This window comes from Silene latifolia, unplaced genomic scaffold (genome assembly GCF_048544455.1).
Source record: "Silene latifolia isolate original U9 population unplaced genomic scaffold, ASM4854445v1 scaffold_88, whole genome shotgun sequence".
NCBI classification, from domain to species: Eukaryota; Viridiplantae; Streptophyta; class Magnoliopsida; order Caryophyllales; family Caryophyllaceae; genus Silene; species Silene latifolia.
In genome coordinates, this window is record NW_027413793.1 from 413,556 (window position 1) to 433,684 (window position 20,129).

Here is a 20,129-nt window from a genome sequence, read left to right on the forward strand (position 1 = left end):
GTAATAATGAAAGCAATAAAAGAAAGATAGAAATAAAATAACAATTATGATTAAGGAATTAAAAAGGAATAATAATACCGATTACAAATCCGAATGCGAGTAGCAAAGGGTAGAAGAAGAGTAAAGAGAAAGAAGCAGTGGAGAAAGATGAAGTAAGTGAATCCGGAAGAGTTACGCAGTCTACTCTATTTAGTAGCATACGAAAATCTCCCCCTTAAACCTAATCCAAAGCCTAATTAAAAAAACGCATACGAAAATAGGCGGAAAAACACAATTACAGGGCAAACTACTCGATCGAGTAGAAATAAACCACTCGATCGAGTAAACTAAGCAAAATTCCCCTCGATCGAGTAGAAAAACTACTCGATCGAGTACCTCCTTAGTGTGGCCTGCTCGATCGAGTAGATAAACAACATGATCGAGTGATCTTCTTAATATAAAGCATTCGATCGACTAGAAAAGTGGTCGATCGAGCTATTTTGGCACGTTAGGCATTATGACACCTTCCGAAATCAGCTCACGCGTCTTCAAAGTGATAGATTACAAGCTCCGATCCTGTGTTCTCCATAAATGCATGCAATTGGGACGAGTTTAGGCTCGATTCATCATCTTTTCGGTTTATACCTGCAATTTACACAAGACAAACCAAAGTAGACCATTCAGGGGTATTTGTAGCTAGATGCCACGTAAAATAGTATAGAAATGCGTGTAAAAATGAGGTAAAAACCTTATATAAAATACACGCATCAAATCTCCCCAAACCAAACCTTTGCTTGTCCCCAAGCAAACTATGAATGCAACTAAGAATAAACAGTGGAACGGTACCAACGCATCAGCTACAAATCATCCACCAAAACCAGTTTAATGCAACAACTAACAAAGTGACAAAAGATAAGTGCAAACGAGTTAAATCAATGTTTCAAACTTACTGAACCGTCGACCTTGCAAGACTCAAAAATATCGGACTCTCACGGTCGCTCATCACTCAAATTTAGGCACAGGGTGAGTATATATGTGAAAGATAGAAAGAAGTGAAGACACTCACCTAACTCGACCTATAAGAACATGCATACAATTAACATGAATAAAGTCTTCTACAACCGAACATACGCATTCCAACCAAACTAATGACCAAGACACATGTCGAGGACTTACATTTGGGTAAGTGAGGTAATGGGTAAGAAGGGGCTAAGATGAATTTGGAATTGTGGAGTTAATAGCCAGGCTAGCAACAACGAATCCAAATTATGAAACTGTATCCCATCTTCATACTCAAAATAACAATGCAGAACGGTGCAAATTCGATGCACTAAACTCACAATACTCCATAAGCTTGTCAACTGTTAACTCCCCATAAGATAAAAATAAGACATGGGAGTGAAAATCATCCATATAATTTTTCATTTTTCGCATATGACCTTTTCCTTCTTCTTTTTTCATATTTCCAATTTTTTTCATTCAATTTTTTTATTTTCCACAACATTTTCTTTCTTTTCATTCCCTTTGATTCTTCCACCAACTTCTGAAATCAAATATATAACCAAACTGCAGTTAAGCATTCCAAACAGCTATTCATCACTAGCTCGGCTAGGGTAGGCAAAATTATAGAATGTAGCTATAGGACAAAAAGGCAATATGGCTATGTGAGGCTCATGGGTAGAATGAAATAAAAGGGAGTTGCCTCTCCTACGTGTGTCACCATCCACAAACCGAATGCATACAGGTATTAAGAAGACTAGACTCATGCTTATGCAAATTGATGTTACATGCCTTACAGAGAGTACTACTCACATCCTAAATGAAACCGGTCATGAATGTCACCAGTTTATAAAGCTCTAACCTCAGAATGTAATGTAGCGTGCCAATATATGAATCAAGTCTATTGGTTCAGATAAGAGAGGAACAAAAACTCGTAGATTATGCACATTATCATGCCAACAATATGTTAAGAATATGCATGGCTAAGGAGGATTCAAAGTAGCGTCAAAGTTCAAACGTTCCGACCCAAAATAAACAATAAACATGAAAATTTTTGAGTTTATGAAATTTTCTAATTAATTTTTTTTGAATTTTATGTGATTTTTGAAATAAAAACAACGATGCATGCTAAAATGAGTAAACGTGCAAACGGAAATGCAAGAAAACATGCTGACACAGATATGGATGCATACCTCCCCAAACCAAACCGTACAATGCCCTCATTGTACCAAAAATGGGGAAAGAAATGCAAAAGAAGGAGAAAAGGAGAACTGGAGTCGAAATACTTACAAGACGGCGTGAATAGGGACCTCCCCAAACCGACCATGAAAATGGGAGGTCATATAAAGTCAAGCAATAGCTCAAAAGACGAAAAGTAGCAGCTGGAAGACGAAACAGCTCGATCGAGTGACTTGGAATAACTCGATCGAGTGAATTGGTGTCAGAAACGCTCGATCGAGTAACTTGAAATAGCTCGATCGAGTAATTGTGGTTTTGCAGCTTGTCGATCGAGTAAAAATGTTACTCGATCGAGAAAAACTCTTGGCAAAAGGGCTCGATCGAGTTGAAAAACCACTCGATCGAGCAAATGTACCTGCAAAACACACATAAGAGGTATAGGAAATGTAGAAAAAGCATAGTTTGTCATCTAAAGTTCGAAAAACAGCTAAATAAAATTAAATAAATTCAACAAAACTACAACAAAATAGTCCGGGTTGCCTCCCGGAAAGCGCAGGTTTAAGAGGTCCCGCACGACCTTTCTGGCATCAATTAACTGGCGCTTCAAGCTCGTCGAAGTACAAGACTTCAACACGATTATCTGCTTCATTTGCTTCGTAATAATGCTTCACATATTGCCCATTCACCTTGAACCGATTTCCTTCGGGGCCTTCTAGCTCAACGGATCCAAATTTAGTGACAGCTGTCACCGTATAAGGACCACTCCACCTGGACTTGACTTGCCAGAAACAATCGCGATCGGGCATTAAACAGCAACACTTTCTGCCCGACATGAAATTCCCGAGGTAAAATTCTTTTGTCATGCCATCTCTTCGTCTTTTCCTTGTAAATGCGCGAGCTATCATAGGCATTAAGCCTAACTCTTCTAATTCATCTAGCTACAAAAGACGATTCTGACCACACAACTTAGGATCAAAGTTAAGCTCACGAATTGCCCACCAAGCCTTACATTCCAACTCAACAGGTAAATGACATGATTTCCCATAAACTAACCGATAAGGTGATGCACTAATCGGTGTCTTAAAGGCAGTTCTGTAGGCCCATAATGTGTGTTCCAATTTAAGACTCCAGTCCTTCCGTGATTTAGAAACTACTTTAGACAAGATCTCTTTAATCTTGCGATTAGAGACCTCAACCTGACCACTAGTTTGGGGATGATACCCCAAACCACGCCGGTGTTGAACACCAACCTTAGACAGAATGGAAGTTAGTTTCTTTTCTTTAAAGTGCATTCCCCCATCACTAATGACGACCCTAGGGACACCAAATCGGGGAAATATGACCTTTTTGAACATTTTAATCACGGTCTTGGAATCACAATGAGGTGACGCAATTGCCTCTACCCACTTAGACACATAATCAACAGCTACTAAAATATACATGTTACCTTTACTAGATGGGAACGGTCCTTGGAAATCAATGCCCCAGACATCGAAAACCTCAACCTCTAAGATACCATTTTGTGGCATCTCATGTCTCTTTGAAATATTCCCGATCGTTAAGCGTGCATCACAAGTCGAAACAAAAGACTTAACATCAGCAAACAAAGAAGGCCAGTAAAAACCAGACTGAAGTACCTTAGCCACGGTGCGCGATGGACCGTGGTGACCACCATAAGAGGATGAGTGACAGCCTTCCAGGACTACTTTGACCTCCCACTGCGGAATACACCGTCTGTAGAGACCGTCTGCACATTCCTTAAACAAGTAAGGATCATCCCAAAAGTACTGCTTAGCGTTATACAGAAAACGCTTCTTCTGCTGATGAGAAAGGTCAGGCGGCAGCTTGCCAGTGACAACGTAATTAGCTATATCTGCATACCAAGGTTCTTGGTTAACAATAGAAGACAACACGGCAAATAAAGAATCATCAGGAAAAGACTCATCAATAGGTATAGAATCTTCTCCCTCTTGCCGTGACAGTCGCGACAGATGATCAGCTACAACGTTCTCAGCTCCTTTCTTATCTTTTATCTACAAATCAAACTCCTGAAGAAGGAGTATCCATCTCAATAGCCGCGGTTTAGCCTCCTTCTTAGCAAGGAGATGCCTCAGAGCTGCATGGTCAGTAAAAACAGTAACTTCTGACCCAATCAAATAAGAATGAAATTTCTCTAAGGCATAAACTACAGCTAGCAGCTCTTTTTCAGTGGTTGTGTACTTCACTTGAGCCTCATCCAGAGTTCGGCTCGCATAGTAAATTGCATTTAAAGCTTTGTCTTTCCTTTGGCCTAGCACCGCTCCTAGTGCATAGTCACTAGCATCACACATTATCTCGAACGGCAAATCCCAGTTGGGAGGCTGTATGATCGGCGCAGATACCAAAGCTTGCTTTAACCTGTTAAAAGCAGAAAGACAATCGTCAGTAAATACAAAAGGGGCATCCTTAAGTAGCAGCTGTGTAAGTGGTTTAGCAATTTTTGAAAAATCCTTGATAAACCGGCGATAAAAGCCGGCGTGACCAAGGAAACTCCTCACTCCTTTAACATTAATAGGAGGAGGTAATTGCTGAATCACTTCCACTTTTGCTTTATCAACTTCTATTCCCCTGTCAGAAACTAAGTGCCCTAAGACAACTCCCTCGTTGACCATGAAATGGCACTTCTCCCAGTTAAGCACAAGGTTAACCTCAATGCAGCGCTGCAACACTTTATCAAGGTTAGACAGACAATTAGAAAAATCACTTCCATAAACAATAAAATCGTCCATGAAAATTTCCATAATAGACTCAATATACTCTGAAAATATCCCCATCATGCACCTTTGAAAGGTGGCAGGGGCATTACATGAACCAAAAGGCATCCTGCGATAAGCAAACACGCCCTAAGGACAAGTAAAAGTAGTCTTAGCCTGATCATCTGGGTGAATAGGGATCTGAAAGAACCCTGAATACCCGTCTAAATAGCAGAAAAACTTGTGAGAAGCTAACCTTTCTACCATCTGATCAATAAAAGGAAGGGGAAATTGATCTTTCTTGGTGGCGGCATTCAGCTGTCTGTAGTCTATACACATCCGCCAACCAGTCACTACTCTAGTAGGTATTAACTCATTTTTGTCATTCCTAACTACAGTAGTCCCTCCTTTCTTAGGGACTACCTGCACTGGACTCACCCACTTAGAATGACCAACAGAATAGATAATACCTGCGTCGAGCAGCTTCATTACCTCAGCCATCACAACATCTTGCATCTTCTCGGTTGGTAGCAGACCCCTGTCTGCAAGGTTTGTGATCTTCCTCCAGCTCTATCCTGTGCATACAAATATCGGGACTAATCCCCTTGATATCATCCAAAGAATAACCCAAAGCTTTCCTGTTTTTCTTAAGCACAACTAACAAAGAAGTTAGCTGATCGTTATCAAGCTTAGCACTAACAATGACTGGATATTGCTCAGTATCATCTAAGAAAACATATTTTAGATGAGAGGGAAGAGGTTTACGCTCAGGTACCTTTACCTCTATGGAGCAAAGGGTACTGATCATCTGTTCCACTTGTTCTCCCTCAGCGTCGGTGAGTTAACGCTCATCTGAATCATCTTTAAGCAAATCCAACACAGCATCATCGTCATCAGGGTTATCTGCACACTCATCCAAAAGCATAAGAGCTTCTAGTGGGTCCTTTATAAAAGAACCCGCCCAGAAGTCATAAATAGGCTCGTCAATAATATCAACAGAATAACATGTATCCTCTATCATTGGCCGAGCAAAAGTGCTAGGCAAACTGAAAGTAATCGCGTCATTCCCTTCTGCAAGAGTCAAACGCCCTTGTTTGACATCAATAATGGCCCCAACTGTACAAAGGAAAGGTCTTCCTAATATAATTGGGGTCCGGGTGTCCTCAACTATGTCCAAAACAATAAAATCCACTGGTATAAAGAACTTGCCTATTTTTACAGGCACATCCTCTAAGACACCCAAGGGTCGCCTAACAGATCTATCAGCCATCTGTAGGGTAATGTTAGTCAATTTAAGATGACCCATATTTAATTTCTTGCAAATAGATAGGGGCATGACACTGACGCTGGCTCCTAAATCGCAAAGAGCCTTATCAATTACTTCATTACCTATAACACAGGCAATAGAGAAACTACTCGGGTCCTTCATTTTAGGTGGAGCTTTATTTAAAAGTAAATTACTAGACTCTTCCAAAAATGAAACGGTCTCAAATTCACTTAGCTCTCTCTTACGCGTAACAATATCTTTCATGAATTTAGCGTAAGTAGGTACCTGGGTAATAAGTTCGGTAAAAGGGACAGTTACCTGGAGGTTCTTGAGAATGTCCACAAACTTACCGTACTGTCGCTCAACCCTTGCGTCCTTCAGACGACCTGGAAAGGGTACTTTGGTAGCAATGAGTGGACCCGCGACTTTATCTTTACCTTTATCAACTCGTGACGTCTTCACAGCAGGGGAAGATGACACGGTAGCGGAATTAGATGTCAAAATAGGATCTCCGCTGGCTCTGTTACTCGATCGACCACTTTTTCCACTCGATCGAGTGGTTTCCTCTTTATAATCACTCGATCGAGCTGTTTGAACCACTCGATCGAGCTCTTCTATTTCAGGCTTACTCGATCGACCACAATTATCACTCGATCGAGTGACTTCTTTGGCTAGATCACTCGATCGAGAGGATTTTATACTCGATCGACCATCTCTCATTTGGGCATCACTCGATCGACCACATTTTTTACTCGATCGATCATCTGGATTGGATATTTCACTCGATCGAGTAGTATTTTCACTCGATCGAGTGTCTGGATAACCTACAGCAAGGATTTCGTCCATAAACTCGTCTAAATTATCTTTCGGGGTATTACCAGCTGTCACAACCCCGTCTTCTGGTATTTTTGGCCCTTCATAAGCAAGGCCACTTCGGAGATTTATTGCATTGATTGGGTCGCACGTCGGTGGATGGTTAGCTTGGTTTTTCGCGAGTGTTAACTGCGCGACTTGTTCTCTTAACTCCACGATAGCGGTGTCATCCTTGTTGCATTTCTCCCCAAACTGTTGTGTTAAGTTCAAAACCAAGGATTTCAGTTCGGCGATCTCCCCATTTGTAGAAGGGGGGATCTGGTTGCGGTAATTGCCTAGAGAGAGTAGAAACATTCGTCATCTCTTCATATAATTGAGAAAAAGGAACTCCTTGCTTGTATTTCTGATAAGTAAGGACGCGCTCTATTCTCGCCATACAATTAATGGGGTCATGCCCCTCCATGCCGCATCTACCGCATATCTCCACATACTCAGTAATAGAACAAACTGGTGCATGCTCACCCATATTCTCCGTAATCTCCGCACTACCTAGACTTTTGCTAGGACTCACCACCTTAGCTGCTACCAACTTGTTAACTTGCCCACTTCCTCGGGGATTTCCATATTCGGAAACATGGATGGCCATTTCCTCAATAAGATGCCACCCTTGATCATCCTCTACATTCTTCGTGAATCTCCCCTTAGCTACATTATCAAGGATAGCTCTCTGGTCCAGATATAACCCGTTGTAGAATTGGGTACATAGGAGCCAGCGCTTGAACCCGTGATGAGGCACAGAACGGACGAGCTTCTTGAACCTAGTCCATGCCCCATTCAAGTCTTCAGTGGACAATTGCTCAAATGCAGTAATCTGAGCTCTCAACGCATTAGTGCGCTGTGGTGGAAAATATCGCCTGTAAAAGGCCAAGGCAAGGGAACTCCAGTCAGTTACACCGGCTGCTTCCCTGTCTAAATCCCTCAACCATTCTCGGGCGTCATCAGCTAAAGAGAAGGGAAAGAGAACTCCCTTCACTCTGTCTTGTGTCACCCCAGCAGCAAGAGGAATGGTGGAACAGTACTCCGTAAATAGCTCTATATGCCTGCACGGATCTTCTTCAGGCACCCCCCTGAAGAGATTTCTCTCAACCAGCTGTATGTAAGATGGGTGGATTCCAAAGGTTCCCGATTCAGTAGTGGGTAATAGGAAACCTTTGCAAAAAATTCCAAAGGTCCTGTCAAAAACTTTGCAAAAAATGAGACCAGTCTCAAGGAATAAATTCCTTGAGACGAGAGATGAACTTAAATAAAGCAACAAAATTGCGCCACCTCCCCGGCAACGGCGCCAAAATTTGACAGGACAGTCGTATACCTATCAAAAATAACCAACTGGCTCTAACTAATATAGCTAGGGAAGTCGGGTCGATCTCCACAGGGAGATGGGAAAATGTCAACTTTGTCTAAGTTCGTCACGGTAACCAAATTGGGGGGTTTTAATTTGATTTCTAAACTAATCAAGGCTTTAAAGGAAGAGAAATAAAGAAAGAGGAATAAAGACAGAAAATAAGGATTAAGCAAATAAGGAAAAGCAGCTAAGACAGTCGGTTCACCATGATCATTCAGTCAAGCAATCTAAGTCTCAGATCAATGCAAGTATGGTCGAAGGGGCAGTGAATATCTCCTTCCGGTCTCAATTCGCCCTAAAGCACAAATAGCTTAGCTTCCGCCCTCACTACGGTGCCCTAATGTTTGCTACGAGTCTCACCCTTTCCAACCTTCCGGTCCAGGTCAAGGTTTACTACGATTAAATGGCTAATTGCGTCGACTCAATTAAACAGATACAATTAAGCGCAACGATTAACAACAAGGACTACACAAGCATTAACCTAATAATTCAATTACTCTTCCTTCATAATCATGGATTCCCTAGTCTTAGCAAAAGGGAATTAGCTACACATTACTATCGAATCAACAATAATAACATATAGATAACGAGAACTAAACATATTAATAAAGCTAATAAAGATTGAATAGGGTAATAATGAAAGCAATAAAAGAAAGATAGAAATAAAATAACAATTATGATTAAAGAATTAAAAAGGAATAATAATACCGATTACAAATCCGAATCCGAGTAGCAAAGGGTAGAAGAAGAGTAAAGAGAAAGAAGCAGTGGAGAAAGATGAAGTAAGTGAATCCGGAAGAGTTACGCAGTCTACTCTATTTAGTAGCATACGAAAATCTCCCCCTTAAACCTAATCCAAAGCCTAATTACAAAAGCCCATACGAAAATAGGCGGAAAAACTCAATTACAGGGCAAACTACTTGATCGAGTTGAAATAAACCACTCGATCGAGTAAACTAAGTAAAATTCCCCTCGATCGAGTAGAAAAACTACTCGATCGAGTAACTCCTTATTGTGGCCTGCTCGATCGAGTAGATAAACAACTCGATCGAGTGATCTTCTTAATATAAAGCATTCGATCGACTAGAAAAGTGGTCGATCGAGCTATTTTGGCACGTTAGGCATTATGACACCTTCCGAAATCAGCTCACGCGTCTTCAAAGTGATAGATTACAAGCTCCGATCCCGTGTTCTCCATAAATGCATGCAATTGGGACGAGTTTAGGCTCGATTCATCATCCTTTCGGTTTATACCTGCAATTTACACAAGACAAACCAAAGTAGACCATTCGGGGGTATTTGTAGCTAGATGCCACGTAAAATAGTACAGAAATGCGTGTAAAAATGAGGTAAAAACCTTATATAAAATACACGCATCACTAATCCAACCTTAAACCCATTCCCTTATTTTAAGAGGATAATCTTAGGAAGAAATGCGGGTTTAAATCTTTGGTACATCGTTACATAATAATATGGACATTTGTAAAATGTTGAAGGTACATTATAGTCGATCACTCTTGTAACTGGATTTAAATTAGAAAGGGTCAGTTCTAAAACGTTAAAGCTTAGGCACATGATAATAATTTAGATTCAAATAAACATTGATAATAAACTGCAAATATGTTCTGACAATAGTAAATGAAAACTCATATGTTTCTAAATTTAACTGCAGATTATAATTATACATAAATTAACATCAAAGTTCTTAACTCTTTCTAGGTTTACTGCAAACAAAACCATGAACACTGCTCTCACCCTCTAGCAAGTCCTCCCTTAGACGTTTTTTATAACCGTCCATTAATTCCATAGCCTTCACGACTGCTGGCCAAGGTATAGTATTTTCACGATCAACAAGAGCATATGAGTCTCGTACAGATGTGAGAGTGGTGCGATACTGACGGTCCATGTCAGCATCTGTGTACTGTTTTCGTATATTAGCTTCAACTTGCCGGGCTATGGTGTCTCTTTCAGCCGTGATAAACTTCATCTGCGCTTCAGCAATGTCCAGCCTCTGTTGTAGTGACTTTGCATTCGCTTGACTATGTCCATTTCGATCGACTGACTCTTCCTGATGTTCTTCTAATACTTCATTTTTACCAAGCACCTCAATAAGATGTTGATCTAGTGAATCTCTTTTGCGTTTCATTTCAGCGAGATCATACTCAACGTCAGCGAGTTTTTGCTCGATATCCGACATTATTTGCACATCGGTAACGGAACTCATATTCTGGTTCAGGCAAAAAATAAACGTATTTTAAAAAGAGTGATAATAAACTTAAGGCATTATGGGAAGTATCAACTTCAACCATATTTAAGGCCATACTATAGGGTAAAACAAATTAACGTGGGCTTTGAAATAGTATAATCATGCAAAGAGCAAACAATGTTATTGTGAAAACAGATTACAGCAAAAGGTAAAATAATCTTCTCCTGCAAATATTAAGCACGTTGCCAGATTGAAATATCTACTATACTTAATTTTGGCAAAACGTTCCAGCCACAAATGCAGTATGATTTTCAGACCCGAAGCAACTTTTAATTCATTTGGGGACTAAAGAATATATTTCTTTTCGCAAGATAAAAAAATATACTGATTAATCAAATAATATTTATAAATGAAATAATCAGAATGTTATATAGGCTACTATTTACATAAAGATATGCATTTCTTTTGCAGGGAAAAAATAATAAGAACAAAAAAAACCAGAAACCAGAGCACCTTTTCAAGGGAGTGAAGACGTTTTCTATGATTATTCCATAGATTTTGTAATTAGCACACTAGTTTAGACAAGTATTTATAGTGAGTTTTATATTTAAATTGATTATGAAACAGTCTTGAATGGCTTTTGTAAGTATTTCTAATACTAATGAAATAGTATTATGTCGTTTATTTGTTTGTTTACTGTCATTAACATTCAATACATTTTATGTATGCTATATCAAAATGGACAACAATATTTCCTATGAACATTAGCAATAAAATAAATATTCCTTTAAAGGCATGACAATGGACATTGGCAGGAATACATTATATATGAACCTTTATTTGTATGAAATAAATTACCAATCTTTGTAGAGCATATTAGAATTCGATTACTGCATTATTGTTGCAATAATATTCAATATACTTATTTACATAAGGATATGCATTTCTTTTGCAGGGAAAAAATAATAAGAACAAAAAAACCAGAAATTAGAGTACCTTTTCAAGGGAGTGAAGACGTTTTCTATGATTATTCCTTAGATTTTGTAATTAGCACACTAGTTTAGATAAGTATTTATAGTGAGTTTTATATTTAAACTGTTTTAGATAAGAATAAGAGAAGTTATAATTTATGAGTGTAGTATTATTTGTCTTTTCACATGCATTAATATACAACTGCCATTTGACACATGTCTCATATAATTAAATTAAGTTTAATTGTCAATCAAATCATCATGAATAGTGCTGTCTTTTCACCTGAATTAATTTACAACTTGCATGTGAGAGTGTGATTATTAGATGCATTAATTTATATTTTTTAATTTAAATGGTACATTGTTAATGCACGTAATGGACATTTTAATTACAGTGATGGGACAATTCTTTTCATGATGTATCGAAAATCCAAAAAATACAAAATGTACTACGTCAATATAATGAAATATCATTAACAAATAAGAAAATGTACTTATATTCTTATATTCTGAATGGACATTGAAAATCAACAGTAGGTACAAGGGGTATGAGATAAATATAAAACTTATATTCAAATGTACCTCAGCTGTTTATATGTATTACTCGGTTTGATTTAATAGAATAAAAGCAAGTTCGACCGCTGGTCGGGAAATTGATGTCGGGATAGAGTCAAAATCTTCTTATTCACCGTCTACAACAACAAGGTTTCCTAACTCGGGTGCCAAATGATATTGAAACAGGTGCAATGTCCTCCTTGTTAAGAGATTGTCTGTCAAGTAAAAAAGACACCTTCGGAAAACCACTACATTATCCCTGGTAGTCGTTCTAACCCCAAATGAAATGCTTGTCTGTAACCTCCTTTCATATTCCTCTCTTAAACGGGCTTCCTCATTGTGGAAGATAAACATCTTAGCCCAACACTTGCATACTGCTTCCATGCTATGTTTATCAGCTTGATTAACTTTTTAAAAGATTTGTAGCATGTAAGTTTCATCTTGTAGTACTGTGTTTTTTGCATGGTTGTCCTCCACCCCTGCAATTATGGCGTCCTTCCCATTAAATAGCCATCCTAGCATTGTCTTCTTTGCGTCAAGATGATGTTCAATGAATTGTTTTCTGTCTTCCTCTTCAGAATTTGTTTACAATCCCAAGCAAAATAATGACATGTTTTCCTCTGTAGACAGATTAAGAATGGTTAACCCAAAATGTTCATTGAACGATAGCATTTAGAACATCATACTGTAAACTTTAAAAACACTATTAATTGAATGATGAACACTGTGAGCAGTTCAAGTGGAAGCATGTAATGAGAGGTACAATAGCATTTTAAACATCATACACCAGAATCAGTTCTTTAAATTTCATACTAGATATTCCAAACAACAATATTCAAAATTGAGTAAATTTGTACAATTAGTATTTTAATTTACCTATTACTTCTATTTCATATGTTGTACACAATTTTCCTACTTGCCCCAATTACCCCAACACACGTAAATCTCACACAATTGTAATCAATAAATAACAAATCTAAACCAAATGTATATTATTTTTATCCCTTGAGGACAGTTAGAGATTGTTTGAAAATGTTTAGCAAACTTGACATGAACATCCCATTAAATTGAAAACAACGAAAATATAACCAACAAAAGGGGCTGGATTTTCAGCTGATTTTGTCATTGATTTAAATCAACCAAATATAAATACCTAAGAAATACACCAAAACAATGGACAAAATTCAGGACAAGTTAGTAAATGAACGTGATTACCTGGCAATGAAGAAGTATTGAAAACGAAGGTGGAGTATAATCAAAATTTATGGAGAAGTTACCTAATACTCCGTAGTTGAAAGAAGTATTTTCTTTGTAAAGTTGGTTTGAAAGAAGTATTCCTTTTATCTATTTTAGATTTACACCTAATTGTGTGTTATAATTGAACATAAATTGGCTATACTTCCACCATAGGTAGTATTAGGTCCACCCTAGATTTACGTGTGTTGGGGTAATTGGGGCAAGTAGGAAAATTGTGTGCAACATATGAAATAGAAGTAATAGTTAAATTAAAATACTAATTGTACATATTTACTCAATTTTGAATATTGATATTTCTCTTCTCTTTTCTGCCCTCTTCTCATATGATTTGTTTAAATATTAGTGTATACGGAGTGTATTTGTTTGTTATCCACTTTGCAATCCGACCACGCACGATATAAATTAATTGTATCAATTGTGAGATCCTAAAGCGAGAAAGTTACACAGGATGTAATTTGTTTTCCTTAAAATGAACATTCTCATATTAAAGCAAGAACATCATCGATTTTGGTGTACATTTGTTTTCCTTAAAATGGACAATTGATCATTATAGAATGAACATTATAACAAGTAGCTTGGGATGAATGCACATCCAGTACAACTTTGGTGTACATACGGCAAAGATCAAATGTACATTATCAATACAGCAAACCCAATAGACATCAACTAACGCCAGATATGCCGACAGCACAAAAGAAAACTAATAAATCATATTCAGGAACTATTTGTGAGTGTCAATGACACGCTAATGCATGTCTAATAACGCTGTTATGATGTTTGTTGTGCTCAAATGTTATTAGCGTGCATAGGTACTTGAATCTCAGCATTGTCAACGATCTCATCTGCAAAAAAAAAAAAATGAAATTAGAATTTAATAACCAGCAAGATAACATTGATTTGGTTGATCTAAATAAGTTACAATTGAAATGCAAAATTCACATCAATATTGGACAGTCGACAGTCCCAACTGGCTATTCCCTTAAATGTTTCCATGTGCCTCATGGTGTAAATACCACAGTCAAAAATATTTTTGTTATTTCTCCATGGAAGCATTGCTATTGTAGGATCCATGCCAATTATTATATTATTTTTCTCCATAGTTGATTGATTTTCACCCAAAAACCGTGCAAAAGCATCACCCTGTAATCCAATAATAAAAATTAGACGAGATGAACCATAATGTACATGAATTTACCAATGCAAGTGAAAGAAAACAATTCATATTTGAGAAGAATGTAAATTTACCATTTCAAGTACACTATCACCATACTCTTCTAAGACATTTCTCCTTCTAATGCGATTGTCAAGAATCATGAGACATTTCCTTGGCAGGTCGAAAACGTACAACACAAAATGATTCTTAAGTGCAATAGGGAAGAACAACTAGCATCAGGGAAAGAAACAATTGTAATGTCACTGACAGGTAAAGGTTAATTTCATGTTAAGTAATAACACATTTTGAAAACTTTGACAGTACATTCAGTGACTTCTATTCAAATAGACTACTACAGTAATGCTGGATTTAATTTCAATTACTAAATAAAGTGAGGGACTGACTAGTTCAATGGATGGTAGATCAATCCACTCAAACTCATTTAATTCTACTTTGATGCGACGCTTGAAAGGTTTGTAACGATGATCATCAATAGAAGCACCTGTGTTCTTCATTAATAACAACTGCACAATGAAGATAAAATTTTAGTAATGTGGAAATGTTGGAAATAGTAAACTGAAATACATGAAAATAATGACCAAACTTACATATGTAAGTGTACTTAAAAAGAATCGTGTGGGATTGGTTGGATTCCCATCCTTTTCTTTGTAGTTTAGGTATGCCGACCAAGAATCTATGACAAAGCTTGAGATATAGTGATACGGTTTTAATGACAACAGTTGATCCTAACCAAGGACATTATATTTGAACTCAAATAACGTATTGCTGCACACAAACAGTAATAGAATTATGATTAGCAGCAGATATGTAAATATGAACTATGTAAATGAATATAAAATATTAAAACTTCTGTATGTAATTACCAAGTGTTATCCATAGAGCCCTGGCCAGTGAACACATAATTTGAAATCTGATATTGCATTGATGTCAAAGGTATCAAGGGATTCGTGTTGTCAATAACGTTAAGGAGAGGTTCACAGGAAGGACGATCAGCAGACAGTTTCTTTCTTTTTTTACCCCGCTCTGGTGCTGCATAAACAGAAGAGTTCTCATCGTCCGGGAAGACACCTAAACTGAATAACACAGCAACGTTTGTAGGTGCATCCTTATTCCTCTCAGCAATCAATTTTCTCACTTTACGAAGAGCCGCTATATGTTTGCTAGCAGAAGTGGGTGGTTTGTTGAAAGCCGGGTCTGTTTCATATGAAGTTTGAATAGGTGTTTAAGTTAAATGAGCAAGAATTTCTATCGGTGGCACTTCTGCACAGCTTGTTCCTAAGGTGGCTGATGTGACCATAATTGGCGCATATTTAGCCCCCGAATTACCATTGTTTCCATGCTTTTTAGTGCCTATTTGGGTCATTTCTTATCTTTAGTTCTTTGTTTTGCATATTCTTTGAGATTTTGATCCCTTGGTAGGAAAGGAGTAAGAATCTTGCATTTTCATGGCAAAACAAGGCTAAATTGATCATATTCAATGACCAAGCATCAAGGAGAGACAAGACTAGAAGGCCTTTGTACATAGCATAGTAGAAGAGCAATGTTGAGAAAAGGATCCTTGAGTCCCCAAGGAAATCCCCAAGGAATTCATGAAGAAAAGGGAAGAAAAGAAGAAGAAAAGATGCTGACAAACAATCCGAACGGATTGTACACAATCCGTCCGTCCTTCCAAGCCCAATCCGAGCGTCCCGCAAAGGAATCCGCTCGGATTCCCCCTCGCCAATCCGAGCGTCTTGCCCAAGAATCCGCTCGGATTCTCCAGCCCAGATCCGGCCGTCCCGACTCCCATCCGCACGGATTTCAGTACAGCACGTTTTTCATTCTTCAAGCCACGATTAGAGAAGCCCTTCTCTCGGAGAATACCGGAGTCTCCTTGCTCAACTTAAAAAGTGTAATTACTAGTTTAGCCCTTAGTTAACCCTAATGCATCCTCCCTAATTTTCACTATAAATACCCCATTAGTCTAATTAGAGGAGCATGTTCTTCTTATCAATAATTAGTGTAGTTAATATCAATCAAATCTCTCTTCAATATTGTAATCAAATATTAATCAAGTTTTAATCCAAGTTTTAGTTCTTTAATCTCTCTCTTGTTCTTACTTTATTTTGGGTAATTGAAGATTATTTGGGTTATTATTGGGAGATTGACAACCTCTCAATCTAGGATTCAAGTACTTCTATTATTCTTGCTTTATTATTGGAATCATTAGTAGGTATAATCTCTTAATCCCTTTTTAATTATTGCTAATTACTTTCATTTATTCATCATGTTTCATTATGTTAGTATGATTGACAACCTTTCTAGCATGATCAATATGATAATGAGTGAGTAGTCTCTTAGCTAGGGTTTAATGGGTGATTAGGGGAAACCAACATGGGGAATGATTCATGCTTAAATTAATATGCTTTCATATCTTATTTGCTTGCTTGTTTTGATCTTAATACATGCACATGTTATATTTGATGAAATGCTAAGCCTATGAATCCTTGCATTTACTATCATCTTCTATCCCTTCAACTTGACTTGTAAGACATAACCCAACTCGAGTCTTGTTAGACCATGCATGTGTTGAGTAGGAAAGATTAAGTCGACTTGTAGGTGTTGTACAATCTAATCGATTCGGCTCCGGGACCCAAACTTTCCTAGGATTGTAAGATATAACCCAACTCAATCCATCACAACAATAATTGCTTGCTTATAATTTGAGAACATGTTTGTATGATCATATCCCATGATTTCCCTATGAACCCATGACACCCTAGTGCCTTTAATCAATTGTTTACACCCCTTATTTTATTCACCTTGTTAGTTTATTTTCATTGCTATTTTAGTTTAGTAACCTTCTACATCAACCCAATTTGTGACACCCCTTAGACACTACTAGTTACAATAGAATTCTCATTTCAATACCCTTCCCTTGGGATCCGACCTTTACTTGCCTCTTTACTAATTGTAGAGTTGTTTGTGAAGCATAAATTGTGTTTTGTATCGACCATTGACCAACGACCACATAAGCTTAATTTGTGAAACGAAATGGACTCGATCAAAAATGGCGCCGTTGCCGGGGACGGTGTTTAATTGATTTAAGATTTCTTTTATTGTTTTTAGTTGTGTCTTTTTCACCTTGGGGAAGTAAAACTCCTCAAGGTTTGTTCTAATTGTTTTCGAGTTGTTTGATATTTTGCATGTCTAGAAGGTTACAAAGAGATTTGTTACCTTTTGACCGTGAAATCGAAAGAACCTTGACGAATAATAGGAGACTTGTTAGGAGGAATTTGGGAGGTGTTGGTGAAGTCGTTCAACCCACTAGTGAGTTTGTCAATCCTTTCGCAATAGAAGGAGAAGAAAACCCATTAAACAATACCACACAAAATCCACCTACAATGCCTAAATTCTCGTCACACTCTATACCCACTGAGGAGGATCTACCAAATGGTACTCCTACCCCACAACATCTCACCGGAAACTTTATTGCCAAGTCCGCCTTCATCCAACTAGTTGAGAGGAGCCAATTCGGGGGAATGCCTAGTGAGGACCCTCATTCTCATATGGAAACCTTTTGCGATTATTGTGAAGCTATCTCTCAAACGGGCGTGACTCAAGACCAAATAAGATGGGTCTTATTTCCTTTTTCGTTAATCGGCACCGCAAAGCAATGGTTGAAGGGCCTTGATAAGGCCACCCTTGGAATAGATTCTTGGAAGAAGCTAGCTCTAGCTTTCAATAAAAAATTCTACCCACCGGAAAAGACCAATATGCTAAGAGCTCAAATTACGGGTTTTAAGCAAAGGGATGAAGAATCTTTGTATGAAGCTTGGGAGCGGTTCAAAGGTATTTGTCGCTCATGTCCTCACCATGGACTTAGCGAATGGTTTTTAGTGCAACAATTTTGGAATGGTTTATATGAAGATTCTAGGAACATTCTCAATATGGGATCAAATGGAATGTTCACCGAAGTTGATGACAATCAAACATGGAACAAGATTGAGGAAATGGCGGTCCATAATTCACAATATAGTAGACCTCGCAAGGCTACTAGAGGAGGAAAGTATGAAGTGGACACCGTTACTCAATTGGGTGCTCAACTTAGTGCTCACATTGACACAATCAACTTGAATTTTGAACAAGCTATGGCTAGACTTGAGGAAAACTCAAAATCATCAAAGCATCATGTCAATGCCATGACGGCATCCTCATCAATCCCAAGCGGGATATGTCAGAAGTGTGGAACCTTGAACCTGGGTCATGACTCAAGTGAATGTAGGGGAACAACCGAACAAGTTAATGCTTTCCAAGCTTACAAAAGTGGTACCCCTTATTCCAACTTTTACAATGAAAACACCAAGTTCCATCCAAATCTCTCATACAAAAGCCAAAATGTTCAAAACCCTCAAACAACATACACTCCACCACCCATGAGAAATCAAAATCAAAGACCCTTTTACAATCAAAACCAAGGCTACCAAAATCAAAATCCATACAATCACCAAAATGACCAAGGTTTTGATGTCCAAAAAGCGGTCCTCCAAATGCAAAAGAATCAACAAGAATTTTTCACCCAAATGCAAAAAGATAGCCAAGCAAAAGACACCACCATCAACAACATTCTAGCTCACACCAAGATGTTGGAAACACAATTGACCCAACTAGCATCTTCAAGCTCACAAAGACAAAAGGGGCAATTACCACCTCAAAGTAATCCCCTAGACATGAAACGGTTAGTGCCATTCACTTGAGAAGTGGTACAAGATATGAAGCATCGAAGAAGCAAGTTGAGGAAGAAGTTGTGAAAGCTAGTGAAAAGGAAGAAATTGTGCAAAGTCCCAAAGAAGGGGAATCATCAAAAGAAGAAAGTTCAAAGAAAAATGAAGACAAAGCCAAAGAGAAGGAGCCCATTGTGATTAGACTTCCTTTTCCAAGTCGTCAAGCCAAGCCTAAATTTGATGATCAACTTGGAAAGTTCATGGAAATTGTGAAGAACTTAGAAGTCTCAATTCCTTTCACGGAATTAATCAATCACGTTCCGGCCTATGCAAAGTACATGAAAGATATCCTCACAAAGAAGAAGTCGATCCAGAAACTTGAGACTATCGCCTTCACTAAGGTGAGTAGTGCAATACTTCAAGGAAGTTCACCTCCAAAGTTAAAGGATCCGGGAAGCTTCTCAATACCGTGTACCATTGGCGACACAACGATCAACAAAGCCTTATGTGATCTAGGGGCTAGTGTGAGTGTCATGCCGTACTCGGTGAGTAAAAGGTTGGGAATGGGAGAGCTTAAATGCACCAATATCACTCTTCAAATGGCCGATAGATCGACGAAGACACCATTAGGGATATGGGAAGATGTCCCCGTGCGAATTGGGAAGTTTTTCATCCGGGTGGACTTTGTCATTGTTGATATGGAGGAAGATTCCAACATTCCAATCATCTTAGGAAGACCTTTCCTACACACCGCGGGTGCGGTGATTGATGTGAAACATGGAGAGCTCACTCTAGAAGTGGGAGATGAAAGCATAACTTTTAATCTTGACAAAACCATGAGAGCTCCTCGTTTGCATGAGCCATGTTTCATGATTGATCATTATAGCCGAAA

The 20,129-nt window shown here is 38.2% G+C and overlaps 1 non-coding gene across 1 annotated transcript; it reads right to left on the reverse strand.

Annotated features, from left to right (window-relative positions):
- Positions 1 to 18,289: 18,289 nt before the first annotated feature.
- LOC141640550 (small nucleolar RNA R71) lies at positions 18,290 to 18,396 on the reverse strand. Its single transcript, XR_012543045.1, has one exon. It is a non-coding gene; the product is annotated as a small nucleolar RNA R71 (small nucleolar RNA).
- Between the last annotated feature and the right edge of the window lie 1,733 nt (positions 18,397 to 20,129).